The sequence below is a fragment of the Protopterus annectens genome, chromosome 8.part0, assembly GCF_019279795.1.
Source record: "Protopterus annectens isolate FY-2018-M chromosome 8.part0, PAN1.0, whole genome shotgun sequence".
Lineage (NCBI taxonomy): Eukaryota > Metazoa > Chordata > Ceratodontiformes > Protopteridae > Protopterus > Protopterus annectens.
The window spans coordinates 300,047,939-300,058,915 of NC_056741.1; positions in this window are offsets into that span (position 1 = coordinate 300,047,939).

Genomic DNA, 10,977 nt, shown 5'->3' on the forward strand with positions numbered 1-10,977 from the left:
CAAAACACCTCAAAACCTAATGTCTTGATCATAGGAGACACCATAGTGAGACCCACAGATGCCCCCCTCACCAAGCTGGATAAGGAGAAGGTTATGGTTAGCTGTCTATTGGGTACTAAGATCCAACAGATCATGCATGCACTCAAGTCACTCAACAACAAGTACTGTTATGACTCTGTCAGGTGAATGACGTGAGATATACCCCCATGAGCTATATGAAAAGAGACATGACTGAACTCTCAGATTATGTGTCCCAGGCAGATATGACCCTAGCCCTAAGCAGCATTCTAACTTCACCCAGGATGAAGCCACAATATAAACAAAAAATAATTGACTTCAACAATTGGCTTAGCTTCTGGTGTCATTCCAGGGAGATCCAGTATTTGTCATCCTGGGAAGACATGGTCGACAGGCCATGCTGGTTTGCCAGAGATGATCTGCATTTATCTCCCATAGGCTTTCGGATACTGGCTAAGGTCCTTGCTTCCCCCATATGGCCTTTTTTAGGCAATATCAAAACAACAAAATTTCTGACATAGCAAAATAGACTCGAGACAAACTCAAGGTTCTGCTGCTTAATGCTAGGAATCTAAACATGAAACTGCACTCCCTGGAAGCATTCCTCACTTTGCAAGAACTTATGTCTGTGCAGTCACTGAAACATGGTTCAAGACTGCAGGGAGTACCCTAGCTGTGCAAGGCTACAATGCCTTCCACATAGTAAGACCTCAGAATGACTGTGAAAGAACCAAAGGTGGAGGTGTACCCATCTTCATTAAAGCCAAATACACCTCCAGATTGGTCAAACAGTATGACTTTCTCAAACTACAAACCACTCCATGCCCAGTTAACTATAGGCAAAACACCCTACTACATCACTGCTAGATATAGGTCCCCCTCCATGAACCAAGAGAAGAACAATGCCTACCTGTACTTACTGAAGTCACTTGCCATACAGCCCAACACTTTAGTCATGGGAGATTTCAATTATCCCTCCATCAACTGGGTAACATGCATGAGAGCAATCATGCTCGCCCAGAGGTTCCTGGACTTTGTCAATGCAAATGCTCTGGAACTGATAGTCTGCAACCCCACAAGGGGCTCTAATGTCCTTGACATGGTGCTCACTAACATGGGTGGTCAGAGCACTGCCCCCTGTGTGATGCCCTCCCTGGTAAGGTCAGACCATAAATCAGTCTCATTCAAAGTAAATACTGGACTCCAGACCACCAAAGGAGCAAAAAGACTAAGGAACTTCTCCAAAGTAAACTATAGTCTACTAAGTGATGGTATAAAAAGTTTTATACCCCCTGCAATCACAGGAAATAATGATGCCTATGCAGAGATGTTCACAAATGCCCTGTATAATCATCTTAGCAACTGTATAGACTTGGCTATACATGACCAGATTAAAACCAGGCCCTCCCAAAAAAAACAAGTCACCTTGGTGAACCTCTAGTATAAACAGATTGTATAACAAAAGGAAGAAACCGATGTCTAAGAACAAGAAGCAGCATCTTCTGCAGAGGAAAAATTTCCTCCACAGATTGAACAACCAAATCAGAAGTCTTGTAAAGTCTTCTAAAGCTAATTATGAAGCTAAAATAGCATCCCTAGCCAATGACAATCATAAGGCATTCTTTAACTAAGTCCAAAATCAGATTTGGTGCAAACCTCACCCCTCTATCCCACCAGCCATACCCCAAAGCATACCTGACACCAGTTCTCTACCTAGTATCTTTAAAGATCAGGTCATAACTGTGCTCTCCAAGGCCAAAAACAATGCTTCAATGGGGCAAGATAACATCCCAGGTTGCTTCCTAAGCAATCTAAAACAGGACCTAGCTGACACACTTGCCATTCTCTTTAACAGTGGCCTGAGAACTGGCTTTGTACCAGCAGAATGGAGAATGGCAGCAGTAATCCCCTTGCATAAAGGGGGCTCATAAACCGACCCTGGGAACTATAGACCCATAAGTCTAACCAGCCTCATCTGCAAGGCCATGGAAAGTATCATCATGAACCTTATCAACAAAGATATAGGCAACCTTCAAACTCTAGACCCAACCCAGCTTGGCTTTGTTAAGGGTAGATCGTGCTTACTGAACTTGGTAGATTTCATCAAGAAAGTCACCAAAACTCTGGATGAAGGTAAGACAGTGCATACTGCCTATCTGGACCTAGCCAAAGCCTTAGACACAATTCCCGACTCGGGTATCATTGAGGAGCTCTCCCACCTAGGTGTTAACCCTTATATCACTAGATGGGTAGCTAACTGGCTCACCAACAGAACACATAATGTCAAAGTTGGTGACGCCACCTCTACCAATAGACCCATCACCAGTGACATACCGCAAGGATCTGTACTGGGCCCTTTACTATTTGGAATGTATTTCTTAGACATCCAGGCTAAAGAAGATGGCCTTTGGCTTAGTAAGTTCACTGATGATTGTAAATCAGGCACAATCACTGAGTCCCCCAACAATGTTAACATATTACAGGAGGGGCTAACACAAATAAATGACTGGTGACAAAGTCACAGTCTAAAACTAAATGCAAAAAAGTGCACTATTATCCCATTTGGCAAGGCTGAATTCCCCATTAATTACAATACTGACAGCACCTGTCTAAGTTCAAACCCAGTGGTGTGAGATCTGGGAACACAGGTCGACAGCAATCTGAACTTTAACCACCAGGTTTCCACGGTGGTAAGGAAAGCCTTCTACATTGTGTATCTCATAAGTAAAGGCATTGCATCCAGGTCTAAGGATGATATAACCCCACTTTACCCGACCCTAATCAGACCATTAATAAGAGTAAAATGCTCCCTTCTGCATCTATCTCACTAGACTCCTGCAGCAACTGGAGAGACCACAAAGGTTTCTCACTAAGAAAATACAGGGCCTCCAAACCATGACCTACATAGACTGATAGACCTGTCACTGTACTCTGTATCATATACGCTACTGAGAGGTGACTTGCATCTGGCCTACAGAGTAGTCTCTGGCTCCGACCTGATGAAAATGCTGCACATCTGGCAAATCAAATGGCACTAGAGTCACTTGCTCTAGGGATCTCAACCTTGCCAGTAACATTAACAGAACATGTCTCCCAGAGACTGCCATTGCTCTGAAATAAACTTCCAATTTATGAGAAGCAGACCTCCTCAATAGGGTTTATATCACTTAATTGCAACCACTAATGATCAAAACTCTATTAATTGGACCCTTTTTGTGAAAACCACAAACCATCAGACTTTTAAATTAAAATTTTCCTAGGGCAAAGTAACAGTTGGCCACCATCTGGAATTTGCCCTTTTCCTCACTGTAGTATGATCTCAGAGTTGGTATATCACAGCTGTGATGTCATCGACACATCGGGCTATAAATGTTGGACTTAATAGAAGGCATGTATTCTGATGAAGTCCCCGTTCTGAGGGGATGAAAGTGCTCAATTAATACTTTTTAAACATTTTTATGTCTCAATAATATGTTTGATACCTTTGCAAGGATGGTAAAAGAGTTGATAAATTTGGGGGGGGGGGGGGACTTATGCTTTTACAACTTTGATTTTCAGGTTTTTGAATTGTTAAAATTTCTACTAATTGTGAAATCACCTTTAGTCCCCAGGACTCATCAAGTTGCTAACAGAGAATACCACAATGAAACATGTTAGCTTGGGATATAGCATTGCAATACATCACACTCTACAGGCATCTTACATTATCTGCAGTTTCTTCCTGTGAGGAAAAATCTGATTTGAGTGGTTTGTTTATTCTACTTCACAGGTCACTACTCATTGCTTAGTGTGTTTATCATTCAGTTCGTACTTCATCCAGGGCTGTTGCCATTGGTACTGTATTGAGATTTGCCTGGCCACATTCTCAAAACCTCCCAGAAGATTTAAAAAATGAGTTTTTAAATTCTCCTTTGGACACAGAGTTAGTATTTGGACTCTGCTGCAGAAGTTATCAAAAAATGTGATGAGAGGGATAAGCTGATTTGGGGAATCTCTCAGATTTTTCAGCCCTCCTTTTTCCAAACTTTCCAAGGGATTGTATTACTCCTCATCCAGTTTTGGCAAGAAGCAAAAATAGTATCAGCAAAATGCTGGTAAGCAGATATTTAAAAACCATGGCAAAGAGGTTCCATAAAGAAAGCAGGAACCCACAAAAATAAAGGACAGTCAAAAAGTCAAAAAGGCTATATAAGGAACCTTGTTCCCCAACAGCCCGCCCACCCTGGAAGTCCCTTATTTCTTCCAGAAAGTCTGAATCTCCATTTTAATTTTTGGCAACAGATAGTGTCAGACAAATGGGTTCTGAATATTATTCAACAAAGTGTACAGATGGCAGTGGGAAGAAAGTCCTCCCTTCCAGGGAGTTATTGCTGATCCAACAGACCAAAGTTTCTAGTTCTCCTTTTTCTGCAACCCATGTTGTCTCAGGGAGTAATAGAGACAGTTACTCCTTACCAGTTTGGGAAAGTTTTTTTCAAGGAAGTTTTAGGTGCCAAAGAAAGAAAGAAAATGCCTGGAGACCAGTGCTGGATACTTCTTTACAAAACCAATTTGTGATAGTGCCCATGTTCAAAATGATCTCACTTCACAACCTTTTAACCTTTCTTCCTCATTTAGGTTTTCTGGTAACACTATATTTAAAGGATGCTTATCATAACATCCATATTCATGCTGATTTCAACTTTCTTATGGTTTTGTGTGTCTGAACATTAACATCTCTCTCTGTGTCACAAAATTTCTAACTTCAGTTATAGCTCATTACTGGCTACAGGGTATCCACATTTTTTTGTCATATTTAGATGACCTGTTTTCTTTGCAGACTCTTTTTCAAAGGGTCAGGCATTTCTGTCTTAGATGAGAAATCTCTTCCACAAGCTGGGATTCCAAGACAGTATTCAAAGTTATTTTTTAACACCAACACATAGGATTGTATTCCTAGGATGCTAGCTAGACACCTCAGCACAAAGAGACTTCTTCTACAGGAAAAAAAATATTACTATCTAGATCTATTTCAGGGATTTCCCACTCAGACTTTGGTCTCTGCAAGGGAATACCTCAAAATTCTGGGTCTCATGTTACCTATGATTCTAGTGATACCCCTGGCAGGACTCCACATGAGAAAGATGCAATAGTATCTGAAGTTTCTTTGAGACCAGCACCAACACCTATTATCTTTTCAAATTCCAGTTCTAGGATTTGTGAGAAGAAAAATCCCTTGTTGGTGACATCAGATATCCCTAACTTCCATCTCTCCCCTTCTCCTCTCCTGCTCCACAGCAGTCAATCACCACAGACACTTTAGAATTTTCTTCAGGAGCTGTGTCAGGGGGGGATCCAAGTGAAAAGTATCTAGGATGACAAGAACAGATGCAAGCACATACATATAAAATATATGCTTGCTGTTAGCAAGGCACACAACTCTGAATCAGCTTTGTTTCCACAAGACCTCTTTAAGTTGTTACAAACAATCAGCAAGCAAGGAAGAACCCGCTCTTACCCCAGTGCAGACTAGTCTTGTTAGCTTGGGACGTAGCTTTACAGTACACATCATTCTACAAGCATCCTACATTCCATCACAGAAAAATTACATGGCAGACAAGGTGAGCAGGGCAAATGCAGAGAGAACAGGAATGGAAACTAAACTGGGGGTCTTCCAGGATTTCATCCATCTATGGAGAGTTCCACAAGTAGACCTTTTTGCCTACTCTCTGAACCATTAGCTGGCAAGAAGACCTAGAAGACATATGCCTTTTATTTTCCTTGGTCAGGAATGTTACTGAATGATTTTGCATGCTATAACTGATATCCAGGGTAGTTTTTGAAGATTCAGAAGGAATCCCATAAGATCGTTGTGGTGACTCCCTTCTGGCCCATGCAACAGTGGCTCTCCCTTCTTTTGGAATTGGCTAGGGGCAACTACCACAAGCTCCCCCAAAGAATAGATCCATGTATACAAAAACAGGGGTGTTTCATAAATCCTAACCCCAATTAACTTTAATTGACTGCCTGGATGATAAGGTCTTAATTCCTTTTAGGAATCTCTTTAATGAATATATGCAAAAGGTACTTATCAAGGTAGGAAAGCCTGCTAATGTAAAAGCATATATAAGCAAACTGAAGAGGTTTTTCTAGTTGATTCCAATAACACAACCAGCACCCATTCAGGGCTGGTGTTTCTCTGGTTTTGAAATATTTGTGTAAGCTACTATGTTATGGCCTTCCTTACTCCTCTATCAAAGTTCATTTGTCAGCCATTTCAGCATGTCTGCCAAGTCCCCCTCTTTCAATGTATTTTCATGTCAAAAAGTTTTTGAAAGGGGTTTTGCATAAGAAATCGCCAAGAAAACTGGTGACTCCTCTTTGGGATCTTAATTTTGTGTTAGAGATACTAACACTTGCTCCATTTGAACCAGCTCACCTGGCTGACTTGAGGTTCTTAACATGGAAAATTGATCTGCCAATTGATCTGACCTTTGCAAAAAGATTATCTTATCATGACACAGCCCTAACTAATTTTTCACAGGGAAGGGTTTCTTTGAGAACTAACCCTACATTTACACCTAAAGTGATATCCAAGTTTAATTTAAGGCAAACTATCTGTTTCTCTGTTTTCTTTCCTGAACCCCAAAATGAGGGAGAAAGGAAACTCCAAATCTTGGATTTTCAGAGACAACTCAAATACTATCTTCACAGAAAAAAAAGAAATTCCAGATTTTTGGGTCAGTCGTTCATTTCCTGAGAGGGTAAGAAGAAGGGACAACCTGTGTCAAAGCAGACTATTTCAAAATGGTTGTCTCAGGCTATTACCTTTTGTTATTCCTGCCACAAGATCATGTTCCAGGTAGGGTCAAGGCTCACTCTACCAGGGCCTTGATTTCATCTATGGCTTTTTGGAAAGGGTTGTATTCTAAAAGTATTCTAGAAGCAGCAACTTGGTCCTCTGTGCATACATTTTCAAAGCACTACAAGCTTGATTCCTTCACTAGGTCTAGATAAGGCTTTACTAGGATCATTCTCCAGGGGCTCCTAGACCCTTCCCATTCCATCTTCTAAATATTGTAAGCTAAGGTAATCCATCCATATAGCTTAGGCTTCTGCAGCAGTGATCAATATAATAAACATAGTACAGTTGTGTAAGTAAGCTTTCAACAGTAGGTGATCAGATACTCACTGCAGCAGTGGCTGCTCCCTCCCTTCATTCCACCTTGTTTTCTGGTGTGTTTTTATGTCAGAGTACGGCCATTCAGGTATTTGTATTCCTAGCTATGTCCTGTCAGGCCTTAGCCCTTGTCTCAGTTGGCATGAAATCTCTGAAGTGTTTGGCCCCTAAACCTGTTTTTATAGACAGCTCAACTTGACCTGTCTACTGGTTTGGGCACATGAAAGTTTTCCTAAAGCTTTAGAGATGAGCCAGCTGTTATATCCTTCACAGGATATAACCCATGTAGCTTAGGCTACTGTAGCAATGATCATTCGAACATATACTGTTATGGTAAGTTTACTTAGACAAATGTACTTTATACCTTATTCTCCCCTGTTGTCTGGTTGGTACTGGTATAGAAAGAAGCAATAAATGCCTCTGTAAAAAAAGCAGCATCTGATGACACAAACTCGTGTTCCTGTTTAGCCTGCCCATGACAAAGGCTCATTTTAAATTATACCACATGGATTATCAATGGAAGTGCATATAATAAATCTAAACAACAAAACTGAGGACTAACAGTTGACTTGCTTTAAAGAATAGTTTTCATTTTACTCCTTAACTGTAAGTTAGGATTGGCACAGGAAATAAATCTTTGCTTCTAGGAAGAAAAAAAACAAAACAAAAGTAAAGGTTTGCCAACCAGTGGTGAATACAGAGCATCTCAGAATCTAGCATGATTAGGCAAGTATTAGGTTCTAATTCCACTTGAGGATCAGATGCCATTGTCAACGTCAACCCCATTTTTTTCCCATTTTTACATGAAGTCGGGGTATCACATCAACATTAGTCAATGTGACCAGTTCACTTAGAGCCAATATTTACACCACCAAGTGGCTAGCCCTGAGGGTTAGTCTTTTGACATAAATATAAGGTACTGGCATTAAATACATGGAAATAGCATCTTACTAGGAAAAGTAACTCTACTACATACATGCAACTACATGAGCATCAAGTTAAATGCAAACTGTACTTTTATAAAGCAAGGGAGTTTCCCTGCTGCAGAAGCCAAATTTCCTCTTTCTCATAAAAAATAATCTTGCAGCTCACGTAATTGTAGGTCACACACAGTTTTGAATCAATGGCTGATATATTTACACTATCAACTGTCTGGCATTCTTTTGTTTGTAAAGCATGTCTGGAAATGGAGTATATAAAATGGCATGTAAATGCTAACTTTTCTTTCATTCATTTTGATTGACAAATGAGAAACAGTGGCATCTATATTAGCAGCAGTAACAGTAGCCTAATCATGTTCAGTCACACGAAACACAAACTAAATGGTGATAGTAACCCTAGTTTGTTACCATGGCAGATAAAGGTAACAAGATACAAAAGCACTGAACATTTTTAAATTGCTTGTCTGAAATGAATTGTGAAGTTTCATTCCTGAGCTGCACTAGGTCTGCTTTGAAGAGGTGATATGTGTTCTGATGAGGTAAACGTCAGTGCTGCCCAGGAGATATGTTCCCACACACCCTGACAGTGGCCAGCTGCTTTTAATTTCCACTAAGATGGGAGTTGCAGTTTAGTAAAGTTTACTTATTCCTTTGAAATAACATACTGTGAATATCAAAGTAGTTTGACAGATAAAATCTTATATCAGAGCATTCAGGACTTGTACAATTAGAAACACATGCTTCAAAAAAAAAGAATATTGTTCCAACTTAAGATGATCTTGCTTTGGTTTATGGATTTATTTCACTACATGCATGTGAAGTCTGCCAGACATAAATCAAATTTAAGTGTGAGGGAGGCTAAAAGCATATTTAAAAATACCACTGCATGGAATATAACTTCCCATCCATGCATTGTTTTTGAATGGTTTCACACAAATTGTTAGCTAAGAATATTGTATCAGGGATGTTAAACCTCAAAAAACAATTCAGTGATAGCTGTTAAGAAATTTATGATTTGATATATATATATATTTACTGGCACCTTTGGCAAAACAAACGAACACACACACACACACACACACACACACACACACACACACACACACACACACACACACACACACATACACACACACACACACACACACACACACACACACACACACACCATGAGATATATATAAAAAAAGGGAAAAAGAACCATGCATTGTAGACAAGACTTCAGAGTGGGACAGGCTAAAAACATATTTCAAGAAATACCACTGCATGGAATATAACTTTGCATCCATGCACTGTTTTTTGAATGGTTTCACACAAATTGTTCAGTTAAGAATTAATATTGTATCAGGGATATTCTTCTTCTTCTTTCGGCTTTAACACAAACACACACACATACACACACACACACACACACACACACACACCATGAGATAATATTAAAAAAAGGAAAAAGAACCATACATTGTAGACAAGACTTCAGCGTAATCAATTATAACTTGTTTAGAAATCAAACCTTCTTTACTGAAAAACAAATAGATGGGTGCATTTGACCTTAAAAGAGCTTTGTCAGGTCTAAATCCAGTTTACGTGATTTACAGTTGTACGTGCTCTGAATATCTACTCCTACTGGTAACTTAATAGGCTATAGCTTATGTGCTGTATTCCTGACCTATGTGGCTATTGCCTAATTGATACAAATGCTTTGTATTAATCTCATCTTGAACTTAGAATACTGGATCATAATAGCCTTTACTAGCAGTTAGATGCTGTACTTTTTATATATATTTCTTCATTTTATTTTTAATTAGCATTAAATTCACAGTGATTGACTACTACTGAACCACAAAGGAAAAAATTAGGTAAGTTAACATCATGACTTAGAAGCACTTTTAAATTTATATGTAACACTGCCTTCTAAAACAGAGTTCTCTCATTTCAAATTCCAATGCATTTATCAGGAATAGCATTACTAGAAAGTGTAAGTATTAAGAACCTTCCTTCATTAAGTTATACAAGATTTTAATACTGGTTTACATACACTTATTATTTAATGTTGCTAAATCTATTGATTTTTTCTGGTCTCATAATCCAGTCTGTCATGTACGCATATTTATTATTTAGTGGAGTTAACCATATAAATGCATTTAATGCCATTGTACTGTTCTACACTGATCTGATGAAGTCTCACCTACTTATTGGCAATTAGGTGAAAGTGCTTTAGACTCCTTTATTTATTATTTTGTTCTTTTTTCTTGCTTGCATCAGTTTCAATATGAGCACTAAATGATGATGATGTTTATCAACACCAAAATGTACCTTTTACTTTATGTCAGCATATTCACCCAACCATAATCTTATCTCTACATTTATGTAATAAACCTCCTTAGGCTCAGTTATGTGGTTTGAGGCAAAGCTGCCTTCCTGCCCTGATTAGATTCACTACTTACTATTAATTATCCCTAGCTTTACACATTTAGTTTTAAGTCTCTTTTCAACAAAGGCTCACACATTTGTGATATACTGCCTATCATGGGCTCAGCTTTTGTTAGTTTACTTCCTGTAACAGCTATACTGTTTCAGTATGTAAGATTATTGGCAGTGAATCTATCTCTATATTATACCTAATGTTTCTTTGTACTGTATTAGCAATCCATGAATTATTATTTTCTACTTGTTTCTATTATAAATGAATTCATATCTTGCTTATACTTAATGATTAAGTAAATTCAATATACTACCAAGGACTAGATAGCCTATACAGTTGCATATTTTTCTATTCTCCCTAGACATCTCTGCAAAGGTTTTTTTTTTTAAACAGGCACTGGTACAATACACACTTACTGGAGGCTTACTGATTCC